At 34.1% G+C, this 13,021-nt stretch overlaps 1 non-coding gene across 1 annotated transcript; it reads right to left on the bottom strand.

Moving 5' to 3' along the window:
• Positions 1–9,348: 9,348 nt before the first annotated feature.
• On the bottom strand, positions 9,349–9,421 carry TRNAR-UCU (transfer RNA arginine (anticodon UCU)). Its single transcript has one exon. It is a non-coding gene; the product is annotated as a tRNA-Arg (tRNA).
• Between the last annotated feature and the right edge of the window lie 3,600 nt (positions 9,422–13,021).

Here is a 13,021-nt window from a genome sequence, read left to right as displayed (position 1 = left end):
AAATATAAAAAAGAAGTGGATCAAATTCTCCCTGTTGATTTAAAATGTAGGCAATGAAATGGGAAGTTTTGCAATTATAAATATAAACTTTTTTAGTTGAAAATAGAGATGTAAGTTCTATGGTGTTTTATGCGATTGTAGTTTACTTAGGAGTGAAATGTTTTGCAAAACATGTAATTCTGGGATGAGATTGAAGAAATGAAAAAGTAAACGAGATGAACTCGTGGAGATGTCATCGGAAATTGCAAGATATTAAATTATATACACAGGAACGCCGTATCGTAGCACTTTGTGAAATCACTCGAATAACGGAGAAGATGAAACGGAACATCTCCAGTGAGGTCCATGGTAAAATGCTAATTTTTATACCAATTTTTTATTTAATTTTTTTGGTCCAGGGAAAATACTAGTAAAAATGTGTTTTTGTGAAAGACTGGTATTTTCCTGGACCAAAAATGCAGTATAAATGGAATAAAATTAGTATTTTATAATACAATATAAAGATGACTCATATGAACTTAATTTCATTGTTGCATTAATACCAATGTTGTATTGTGTAAAAGTTTAATGTTACTGTCTTTTAAGTTTAGCTTTGGTTTATTTCTTTAATTTTATTTTGAATAAAATTTAATATATTGTATAACAAAGGTGCTTATTGTAGGGATTGGTAACAAGCTGTTTTTTACGGTGATGGGTTGTTAGCCCTTCGCCCAACCCCCAAGCTGGAGGACCACCCCTTATCGGCTGTCCACGACTGCTTATTCAATATATTCGCAGCTACCCTCCATATCTGGAGGCCGTCTCCTCTATCCGCAACGTCTCGTGACCAGAATATTGTACGAAATGGAAATATAAAAATTGGAGATTTATCCTTCGAAGAGGTGGAAAAATTCAAATACCTTGGAGCAACAGTAACAAATATAAATGACACTCGGGAGGAAATTAAACGCAGAATAAATATGGGAAGTGCGTGTTATTATTCGGTTGAGAAGCTCTTATCATCCAGTCTGCTGTCCAAAAATCTGAAAGTTAGAATTTATAAAACAGTTATATTACCGATTCTTCTGTATGGTTGTGAAACTTGGACTCTCACTCTGAGAGAGGAACATAGGTTAAGGGTGTTTGAGAATAAGGTACTTAGGAAAATATCTGGGGCTAAGCGGATGAAGTTACGGGAGAATGGAGAAAGTTACACAACACAGAACTGCACGCATTGTATTCTTCACCTAACATAATTAGGAACTTAAAATCCAGACGTTTGAGATGGGCAGGGCATGTAGCACGTATGGGCGAATCCAGAAATTCATATAGAGTGTTAGTTGGGAGACCGGAAGGAAAAAGACCTTTAGGGAGGCCGAGACGTAGATGGGAGGATAATATTAAAATGGATTTGAGGGAGGTGGGATGTGATGATAGAGACTGGATTAATCTTGCACAGGATAGGGACCGATGGCGGGCTTATGTGAGGGCGGCAATGAACCTTCGGGTTCCTTAAAAGCCATTTGTAAGTAAGTAAGTATAACAAAGGTGACTAATTTCTTTGTTGTTGGTTTTATTAAATGATACATGTTTGTAGTATGTTTTTGGATTTGTTAAGATGGCATGCTTGATATAATAATCGGAAATATATAATCGATACTATGGAATACTCGATACTATACTGCATCTGTTCCTTAATTTTATTCGTTGAATAATCTTATTAAATTTAACGAATGATGTTTCATCTTATTGATAATTTATGATTTTACGAGCACAAAAAATCGAAATAAACAGCATTTGCATATTCAGAATCTTGTTCATATCGATCTATTTTTTCACATATTCCAGTGTAGCTGACATCTATAGAAATTAAAACCGTGGACATTATGTTTTGCCGAAGAGTGCTTCCTGTCTTCCTGAAACATTTCTTTCCTGTCGTCTCTTTCTTACTAACGTGCCCTCTTTGCGTGTCATTTTGGTTCTTTGTCTCTCTCTCTCTCTCTCTCTCTCTCCACACTCTTTTCTTTCATTGGTATCCAGACTGGGTCGGAATGTCTCCTAGTATTCAGTCGTTACTTGCACGACCTTGTTACATTTCTCTTGTTTTCCAAGTTAGTTCTCAAATATTATGTCTCACAAGTTCGCAGTCTGTTGTGTGAAGACAGTTGTAGATATGGTTTTCGAAGTTTATGCAGATAGTTTGTCTACTAACAAATTTAAATTTAAATTGAGAAAAATATTACGAGATGGCATGACTTTACATTTTAACATAATTACCTTCGGAATCCAATCTTCTGGTATGATATTTCATTGCTTCTCCCGTGACAATAGATAGACAACATGACATTCTCTTTTAAAGAGAAGAGAAACAGTTCCATCGCTGTCGAAACAGTAGCAACTTCTTAGAGTAATGTTAGTACAATTATGAAAACTACCTTACCTGTAGCTTATTCCTTTGAAAAGTAAACTTTTTGCTTCCGACATTATACACAGTAAATTATATCTTATTATTAGATCCATTTGCTTGCATATCATTTTTACTTTATTATTTTATACAAACGAACCACATCCGGTAGAATCTCATCCGGAGTTAGTTCCATTGCTACTTGTTCACTAAAAATAATTTATTAATCTTCAAACTATACTAAGGTGGGTGCTCCTGTTATGGCCATGTTCCTGATATGGCCACCCACCTATTATAATAATAATTTATTTAATCTGACAGGATTAAGGCCATAAGGCCTTCTCTTCCATCCTACCAGATAGCACATATAAATACAAAAAATAAATACAAACACTGATGAAAATGATACAACTTAAGTTAAAGCCCTATAGAGGGTCAACAGAGTCAAAAGTACATTATAGTGCTCTCATCGAGCTAATACAACAAAAAGAAGGAAAACAGAGATAGCAATGATGATATTGATAACTGACAATAATAATAATAATAATAATAATAATAATAATAATAATAATAATAATAATAATAAATAACATTACATATTAATTTTCAATTTTACAACAGCATAGTTACAATATTTACTATATGTCATGGGTTAAGGTGAAGTTGCGCAACCTGACATGTGTTCAACAAGCAATTCCACGAACTAGAATGTGATTTTTTAATTTAAATTTGAATTTTGATATTGTCCGACAGTCTCTGACGTGGTCAGGGAGAGAATTCCAGAGGCGTGGAATAGATATGCTGAAAGATGATGAGTAGAAGGATGTTCTGTGCAGAGGAATAGAGAGAAGGTACATGTTCCGGGTTCGAGGTAGTGAAAGGTAAACAAAACGAGATGCTAGGTAAGAGGGTGTGGAGGTGTGGATGATTTTAAATAGTAATAAGAGGGAGTTGAAGAATCTTCTTTCTGTAAGTGGACTCCAAGACAACAATTCTAGTGGCGGTGTTACATGATCGAATTTTCTAATGTTACAAACGAATCGAACGCAGATATTGTGAACACGCTGTAGTCTATGGGCAAGATCATTATTTAGATTCGTGAATAAAGAATCGCAATAATCGAAGTGGGGCATCACTAAAGTTTGGATCAGGTTCTTTTTAAGGCTGAGAGGTAAAACATTGGTTAAGTGTTTGAGGGAATGAATTATGGAAAAAGTTTTCTTACATATGTAGGTCACTTGACTTTGAAAATTTAAATTTGAATCTAAATATACCCCTAAATTTTTTACTGTCTTACTATATGTAATTGTAGTATTATTTATTTTTGTATTTGATACAGTGGCTAGATCTATTTTGTTTAATGCTCGTTGGTGGCCCATTATTATAGCTTGTGATTTGTCTGGGTTTAGTCTGAGTCCAAATTTTTGCGCCCATTAATTCTGGTCACAGAGTCATTGATTGTACAAGTTCGGGAATGAATGTAAAGTTGTAAGTCGTCAGCGTATAGGTGGTGTTGTGAGTTAGTTAACCAAAAAATCCCCTAAATTGCAGCAGCATCCAATGAAAGGGCATCCTGGTATGTCACTTGATCTTTTTCCATCCAGTCAGGTTTAGCAATATGGCGTCAGTTGCCTGTTTTGCGGTTTTCATGTGACCTCTTCTTATCTTTCTCTGGTAAGTCTCCTTTGTTTTATGCATGTTTTTCAAAGACTTGTTTCATGAAAACTATGGTACTGTACTCCATTCAGTTTTTAATGTTCTGTTGATTGGTGTTGTAGTTGATGGCGTATCTTTTACGAGTTGTTCATAATCAAACGATTTTCGTGAAAGCTTACCTGCTCCTGATATGGCCATATCAAATGCACCATGGCCATATCAAGTTCATTTCACTTTTATTTTTTCACCTGACAAATTTAGATGCCTTATAGCTGGAATTACGCAACAATTTTGTATTTTAAGAAAACCACCTTAATGTTTTATGGAAAAACCTGTTTTGACTACAATTTTGAATTATAAAAAAAGATTATTAAGTGTCATTTTTATTCATTTTACACCAAAATTATTTAATTTTAACACAACTGCGCTATCAAACTGAAAAAAATCACGATTTGTAGAACATGGAACAAGGGTGGCCATATCATGTGCACATGTTCCTGATAAGGCCACTAGGTAGACTTTTGGAATTTGGGACTTTTTGGACAATTAAAGCTATTTTATGGGGAAAGGAATTTTTTTAAGAAAGTCCATTAGACTGAGAACGAGTGAGAAAAAAGTGGTTTACATTTTTTTTTCAAAATGGCGGCTAGAAAAATTCTCAAACCTTAGCATGGCCATATCAGGGACACCTACCTTACTAAGATTTCAAATCATCCGTCCTCAAGTGAGGTTGACCACTGGGATCCGGAATTAACAAAATATAAAAGATAAAGGGAAATGAAACGAACAAAATACTGATTCGATTTGTACATTAAAACGAAAATTTACGTGTTAACATATATATGATAGTGTAAAATTTGAAGAGAGGCCTTCAGAATTTCCATTACAATCTTCTGAACCTCATAAAAGAGAATTTGAAAGGATTTAAGGATATTACATGTAAATTTTGGTAAACAACCCCTCGCTCCAAATAGTAAGCCTGTAACATCCCAGTTGTAAAGCGAAATGCCATATTTTTCACTGAGGTATGGAAGACAAGGTACATATTTAGCTCGCTTGTCATCATTTATCTGCAGTGCTTGATTCGTGTCTCGTTCAAAGCAAATCGTAGGGTCTAAGACCATCGCTTTCTGGGTTCTCTATTGATGGCAATTATATCGACTCTTCTACGAGAATCATCTTCAGACACACAATGAATCTCCTCATGTACTTCCCATCCTCTGTTTCTTAGCAGGTTGGCAATTCCTGAAGTTTAGGGCCTATATATAAATTTAATCTTCCTGAGAAAATGTATTATTACATACCGGTAAGTACATTTTCGTTCTAATCAAACGAATAAAAGACACTATTCACTCATTTTCGTATTTATTTAGTATTCAGTGCAGAAATATATTATGGCCGATATTCAGTAATACTGTAAAAATTTGTGATGAAGCAATGAGCAGAAAAAATATATAGAGATACCATCATTTACCAAATGAACCGTGAATTGCAGAACCCCACAAGTCACAGTTTTTATCAATCCAGTTTTGTATAAACTTTTTGTTCTCTTGATCACCGAATGAATTTATTAGCATATTCTTTTTATTGTGGATTTTATTTAATTTCCATATTTTTTCTTCTGTTTTATTATTATTTTATTACATTCCATTTGTTGTATTCTTCCTTACGTTTTCTCTATTAACTATTTGTACTAACTGAGTTGCTTTTATCATATTCCAGTCTTTAGATCTGTATTTTACTTTCTTTTTTCTGTTATGGTATTATTTTCATGTTGTTTAGTGTCGATTTTGATATGCTATTACTTTTTATAATGTATTAGTATTCCATCAGTGTGGTTTTAGGCGCAATAGATCGAATATTGATAAGATTTTTTGTATTCGACAGATATTGGAGAAAAAATGGGAGTATAAGGGTACAGTACATCAGTCATTCATAGATTTCAAAAGGTATATGACTCGGTTAAGAGAGACGTTTTATATAATATTCCTATTGAATTTGGTATTCCCAAGAAACTAGTTCGATTAATTAAAATGTGTCTTAGTGAAACATACAGCAGAGTCCGTATAGGCCAGTTTCTATCTAATGCTTTTCCAATTCACTGCGGGCTAAAGCAGTGCTTTTTAGCTTCGGTCTAGAATATGCCATTAGGAAAGTTCAGGATAACAGACAGGGTTTGGAATTGAACGGGTTACATCAGCTTCTTGTCTATGCGAATGACGTGAATATGTTAGGAGAAAATTCACAAACGTTTAGGGAAAACACGGAAATTCTATTTGAAGCAAGTAAAGCGATAGGGTTGGAAGTAAATCCCGAAAAGACTAAGTATATGATTATGTCTCGTGACCAGAATATTGTACGAAATGGAACTATAAAGATTGGAGACTTATCCTTCCAAGAGGTGGAAAAATTCAAATATCTTGGAGCAACAGTAACAAAAAGACACTCGGGAGGAAATTAATCGCAGAATAAATATGGGAAATGCCTGCTATTATTCGATTGAGAAGCTTTTGTCATCTAGTCTGCTGTCAAAAAATTCTGAAGTTTAGTATTTATAAAACAATTATACTACCGGTTATTCTGTATCGTTGTGAAACCTGGACTCTCACTTTGAGAGAGAAACAGAGATAAAGGTGTTTGGGAATAAGGTTCTTAGGAAAATATTTGGGGCTAAGAGGGATGAAGTTACAGGAGAATGAAGAAAGTTACACAACGCAGAACTGCACACATTGTATTCTTCACCTGATATAATTAGGAACATTAAATCCAGACGTTTGAGATGGGCAGGGCATGGGCGAATCCAGAAATGCATATAGAGTGTTAGTTGGGAGGCCGGAGCGAATAAGACCTTTGTGGAGGCCGAGACATAGATGGGAAGATAATATTAAAGTGGATTTGAGGGAGTTGGGATATGATGATAGAGACTGGATCAATCTTTCTCAGATTAGGGACCGATGGCGGGCTTATATGAGGGCAGCAATGAACGTTCGGGTTCCTTAAAAGCCAGTAAGTAAGTAAGTATTATGGTATTATTTTCATGTTGTTTAGTGTCGATTTTGTTATGCTATTATTTTTTTCTAACAAACTAATATTCTGTTCTTTAACCTTTTGTTAAATTTTCACTGCGTGTATACTTTCTGACCTGGTGAAGTGAAAGAGAAGGCCCTATGACCATAACTCTGCCAGTATAAATAAATATATTATTATTATTATTATTATTATTATTACTGCCACTACTACTACTACTACTACTACTACTACTACTACTACTACTACTACTACTACTACTACTACTACTACTACTACTACTACTACTACTACTACTACTACTACTGCTGCTATGTAATCTGGTCAGAGTCTTATTATGACGTTTTGTTCTGATAAAGACAGAAAGATCGTGTTTAGCGGAACGAATCTCAGTCCTTTAATTTACCAGGCTGTATTATTCAGACAACCCTCATCAATTAAACATTGGCGAGCAGAGAAATCACGAACTCATTTCACTCTCCGGTATCTGTATGTATACACTGTAGGAATATTGCACAAGTCATTAGGCTGAATTTCAATTAATTATTTAGAGATTTCTCATTTTCCCGTGTTCCATCCGCTTATAAATATTTCAAAGGACGAATTACACCGCAATGTGATGACGCAGGCATGAGATGGACTTGTTCACACAGATTCACATGTTTCCTTACAAAATTAGTCCGGCCTCATACTTGTTCTTAAAGCTGCCATCTTTATTTAAATAATCAGAATCATAAAGACAGAGGTAGGCGTATACAGTGTGTATCAAAAGGTTAAGTCATCCTTATGGAGGTGATTCAGGACCTTATTTTCAACAAAAAATCCTAATACACTTTTTCAGTATTCATCCCCGTTTCCGAGTTACACGAATAGGCCTATCACGTACCGTATCTATCCCCATTTGATTCCACACCTAATGGACCTGTCTGCTTGAGAGAAGGTAGGCTAATTGTCAGTTGTCTAGAGCAGATGCTCAAAATGTCCCCCTCTCGCACGAACACACGCTTCAGCACGCTGTCTGACCTCTCGCTGCACATTATCTAATCCGTCCTGGTGTATCTCCATTGCAAACGTGTTAATCTTTGCAACGAGCTCTTCCCTGCTTGTTATTTCCGTTTGGTACACTTTCTCGTTCAAGCAGCCCCAGAGAAAGAAGTCTAATAGTTTTAGGTCTGGAAACCGGGCTGGCCAGGAAACTATGGTGTCAACTAGACGGTGTCCCACCAAATTTCAGACTTCCAGTACGCCAATGATTAGATCACCATTTTCCAGGTAGATGAATTGGAAGGGGTGGTCCCATTGGCTGGCCAACCCGGTCCCCAGACCTAACACTATTGGACTTTTTTCTCTGAGGCTGCATGAAGGAGAAAGTGTACCAAACGGAGATAGCAAGCAAGAAAGAGCTTGTTGCAAAGATTAACACGGCTGCAATGGAGATGCACCAGCACGGATTGGATAATGAGCAGCGAGAGTTCAGACGGCGTGCTGAAGCGTGTATTTGTGCGAGAGAAAGACATGTTGAGCATCTGCTCTAGACAATTGACAATTAGCCTATCTTCTCTCAAGCAGACAGGTCCATTAGGTGTGAATTCAAATTTGGATAGATACGGTACGTGATATTCGTGTAACTCGGAAACTGGGATGAATATTGAAAAAGTGTATTAGTATTTTTTGTTGCAAATAAGGTCCTGAATCACCTCCGTAAGGATTGACCTGATCTTTTGATACACTCTGTAGAATAAGGCCACGTTAAGGTTTCTGGACTTTTAGCACTGTTTTAGCATGCCACTGGGTACTAATAAAGCTCAAATGAGAAAGAATCAGGACCACCGCTGTGGAGTAACAGTTGACCGTGAACGAACAGGCCCGGGTTCAAATCCCGGTTAGGACACGTTACAAGGTTGAGGTTTTTTCCGGAGTTTTCCCTCAACCCATTAAGAGCAAATGCTGGGTATATTTCGGCACTGAATCCAGGGCTCATTTCGCTGGCATTATCACCTTCAACTCATTCAGACGCTAGATAACCATAACAGTTGATAAAACGTCACAAAATAACCAATTAAAAGAAACAAATAATCATAATTTTACTATCGGGGGAAAATTATAGCCAGGTTCCTCTTCTACTGTTAAAAAAATTGTATATTTGTGAACTGGGAACGGACAGTTTTGTACTGCACATAGTGCTTTGTGAACATTAGTTGAAATTAGGAGTACATTGCAAATCAAGCTTTCAAGTATAACTCCCTGTAAAGTTGGTTTGAATAACTTTGATGGAAAAATTGTTCCGGGGCCGGGCATCGAACCCGGGACCTTTGGTTAAGAGTACCAACGCTCTACCAACTGAGCTACCCGGGAACTCTACCCGACACCGATCCAACTCTTCCCTCTATATCCACAGACCTCAAAGTGGGCTGACAACCGTCAAGCAACCAACATTGAGTGTACATTAACTCTGTGTGACTTAAATTGTGGTTTTCTGTTAACGAAAAGTGACGTGTATTATGCAAATCAAGCTTTCAGATATAACTCCCTGTAAAGTTGAGTACATTGTTGTTCTCAATAATACACGTGTATTGTCATTTTCGTTGTGTACAGTGCAATAACGACTATTGTGTTGCTGTGTTGAGTGGAATACCCATTGTTGTAGGGTGATTGTTAAGAATAAAATTCACATTGTGACCAGTGTTGCCAAGTCAGCAGTTTTGTAGCTAAATCTGGTGTTTTCAGGACTATGATCAGCTACAGAATTTTACCGTCAGCGGCTAGCTATTTATTTGGCGTTTTTTTATGATTCCGGTAGAGGGAGATGATATTTTTAAGTTTTTTTTTCTGTAAAGATTTGTATTGTTTTTATATGTACTTGCAGACAACAGTGTTAGTTAATCATAAACCAGAGTTTAATATGGTATTATCACACTTTTTCATTGTACGAGTATAAAATATCAACGTTTTCTGTTTACTTGATTTGGTGTAACCACCTCCCTCATCCATTGTTGTACAAATAAGGCACGCCGCATTCGTTAAACTCTTAATCTAATGTATGCATTGTTTTGTAAATGAATTGATGTATTTAATCACAAAGAATAGATAATGAATTGAATTATTATTTTAATTTATGATATATTATTTAATTCATCATTCCGCATTATAGTTTACGTAACACAGACACCAGACTCATTGTTGGCAGCCAAGTCTCCAGATCAGTGTTTATTTATTTACTAGCCGTACCCGTGCGCTCCGCTGCACCCGTTAGAAATAAATATAAAATAATTACATAATTAAAATAGGACATTTGATCCAGGGAACATTCGTGTTTGATAGAAGGATAAATCGTTTAATATGTTACATAATTTAAATTGCATCCAAATAATTAAAATGCGATCATTTTGGTCCAGAGACACTCATTTGGTGCAATGACAATTCCTTTAACATGTTTCTTAATTGTTATTACATGCAACCATAGTTTAATGAACATTGACATCATTTAGATTTAATGCGTATATTTTATTTTACTTGTTACAGGTTTCCATTGAATTATGGTAATAACTTAATTTTAACTCTTTTTTTTCTACGTATTCAGTAAATGGCGCTTGGCCCACTATGGTTCTGAACCTTCAAATAACTTAAATTATATTATATAATATTACATATTATATTATATTATATTATAGTATATTATATTATATTATATCATATCAGAAGTTACTGTAATAATATTATAGCATTATGTCCATCTAGAGAAATTACACTTTCCAATGGTGAAATAATAATTAATTATACAAATCGGTTAATTTAGCTTCCGATATTACTTCATACAAACACAGAAACATTCTCTGTAGGCTATCTTTCATAGCTTTCGATTGTTGCTGTCCAAGGCCCCTTATAGACGAAGTCATTTGTTTTTTAATTCATTACACGGCCTTAGATGGCAGTTATTTTAATTTTAAAAGTCATTTATCTCATTCAATATCAGTCCTATCAAACTTTTTCAAGGAATAAAACTTATCGAAAATTATTTTTGAAAAAACTTTTGTTATGTAACATTTTTCACAAAAATCAATAATAAGCGAGATATTTCGATTTATTTAATTCAGGCCCCCTTATAACCCCCCTTTTAAATAATTTATTTTAAATGCCATATAGCCTAAAATCTAAGTTACAACGAACTTAATTTATATACAAATTTTCATCGAAATCCGTTCAGCCATTATCGCGTGAAAAGGTAACAAACATACAGACAGACAGACAGACAGACATACAAACAAAAATTTAAAAAAGCGATTTCCGGTTTCAGGGCGGTTAATTATATATGTTAGGATCAATTATTTTTGGAAAATCGAAAATTACCAGAAAAATTTCGGCTACAGATTTATTATTAGTATAGATTTAATTTATTTAAATTTAAATATACAGAACAAAGAATATATAATTACAAACAAACAAGAGAAATAGAAATAAAATAATACGATCAATATAAAAAAGGAGATACAGTAGTATTAACAAATTTGAGACCGAATGAGCAGCGCTCATGTTCGGTCGCAGTTCAGATATAATATTAATAGGCTCATAAGAGAATATAAAATAAAATAGGAAATAGAATTAAAATTATAGTTAGAGAAATTATATAATACAATATTAAGAGAAATTTAGAAAATAAAAAATAATAATAATAAAAATAAATAAGTAAAATAAAATAGGAACTAAAATTTAAATTACAGCGGCAATGGAATTATATAACCTAATATAATATTAACACTAGAGAAGAATAATATTGCACGTGAAAAGTGGGACTATATATTTCAAAATTATAGAATACAAATATAATATAGGTTGATTAATTCATACACATAAGCTATAAATTTATTTAATCAAATTGAAGATATTAAACACGTTTCTAATTTTCTTGTTATATGTTAGTGGGTTACATGGTAGAAGTTCTGGGTTTAATTTAGTTACAGCATTGCACAACCGAGGGCCAAAATTAATGCTATGCTTTAGACCAGCAGATGTGAGACATTTAGGTTTTACTAATGTTGAATTAATATTTCGTCTTGTGTCATAATTAAGTGTCTTTATTACAAACTTATTACGATTTTTATGATAAAATTTTAACAGCGTATACTTATAAATTTGTTCAATATTAAATACATTAAATTCAGAATAAATTAATTTAGTTGGATAATCGAAACGTTTCTTCAAACAAATTTTAATTCTTCGTTTTTGTAGTTAATTTAACGGACTAAGATTAATTTTTGTACTTTCACCCCAAACAATTATACCGTATTGAATGATAGACTGAATAATGGCCAAATAAACATTTCGTAGAACTCTAACGGGTAAGTAGCATCGAAGATTAACGAATTTATAAATTTTTTTACGAAGCCTCTTACAAAGATAAGTAAGTAAGTGTGAAATCAGATTTCGAACAAACTGGCGTGATTTTGAATGTGGTTATTTCCGAAGTGTCCAGTATATTCTTGATTTACTTTACGGCCTTAACTCTACCAGCTAAAATAATAATAATAGCCTAATAATAATAATAATAATAATAATAATAATAATAATAATAATAATAATAATAATTTAAAAACAGTATCTTATCACAAAAATATTTTCATAATAAAAAAGACACGACTATGATTTCTTCTGTTCAGTTACAATGGCTGTATGCAAGTCGGGTAATGAAGAAGAATCATCTCGTGAGTTGCAGGTTGTACATCATCCCTCCTGTACGAGGATGAAGACGATTTTGCATAGAATATAGAGACCCAAAGTAATACACATTTTCCTTAATTTAGTGTATATTTATATGAAATTTTCTAATTCCTAAAATTGTGCATAGAAATTGTATTTCAAATTTGGAAGTGATGTGTTAAGAAAAATCTGGAGTTTTTTAACTACAATTTAGCGGTATTTTTAAGCTTGTGCAGCGGTAAATGGAATTCTGAGTTGGCA

This window comes from Periplaneta americana, chromosome 3 (assembly GCF_040183065.1).
Source record: "Periplaneta americana isolate PAMFEO1 chromosome 3, P.americana_PAMFEO1_priV1, whole genome shotgun sequence".
In the NCBI taxonomy this organism is placed as follows: domain Eukaryota; kingdom Metazoa; phylum Arthropoda; class Insecta; order Blattodea; family Blattidae; genus Periplaneta; species Periplaneta americana.
Note: the sequence above shows the minus strand (reverse complement) of the source record. Positions and strands in the feature narration are given on the sequence as shown.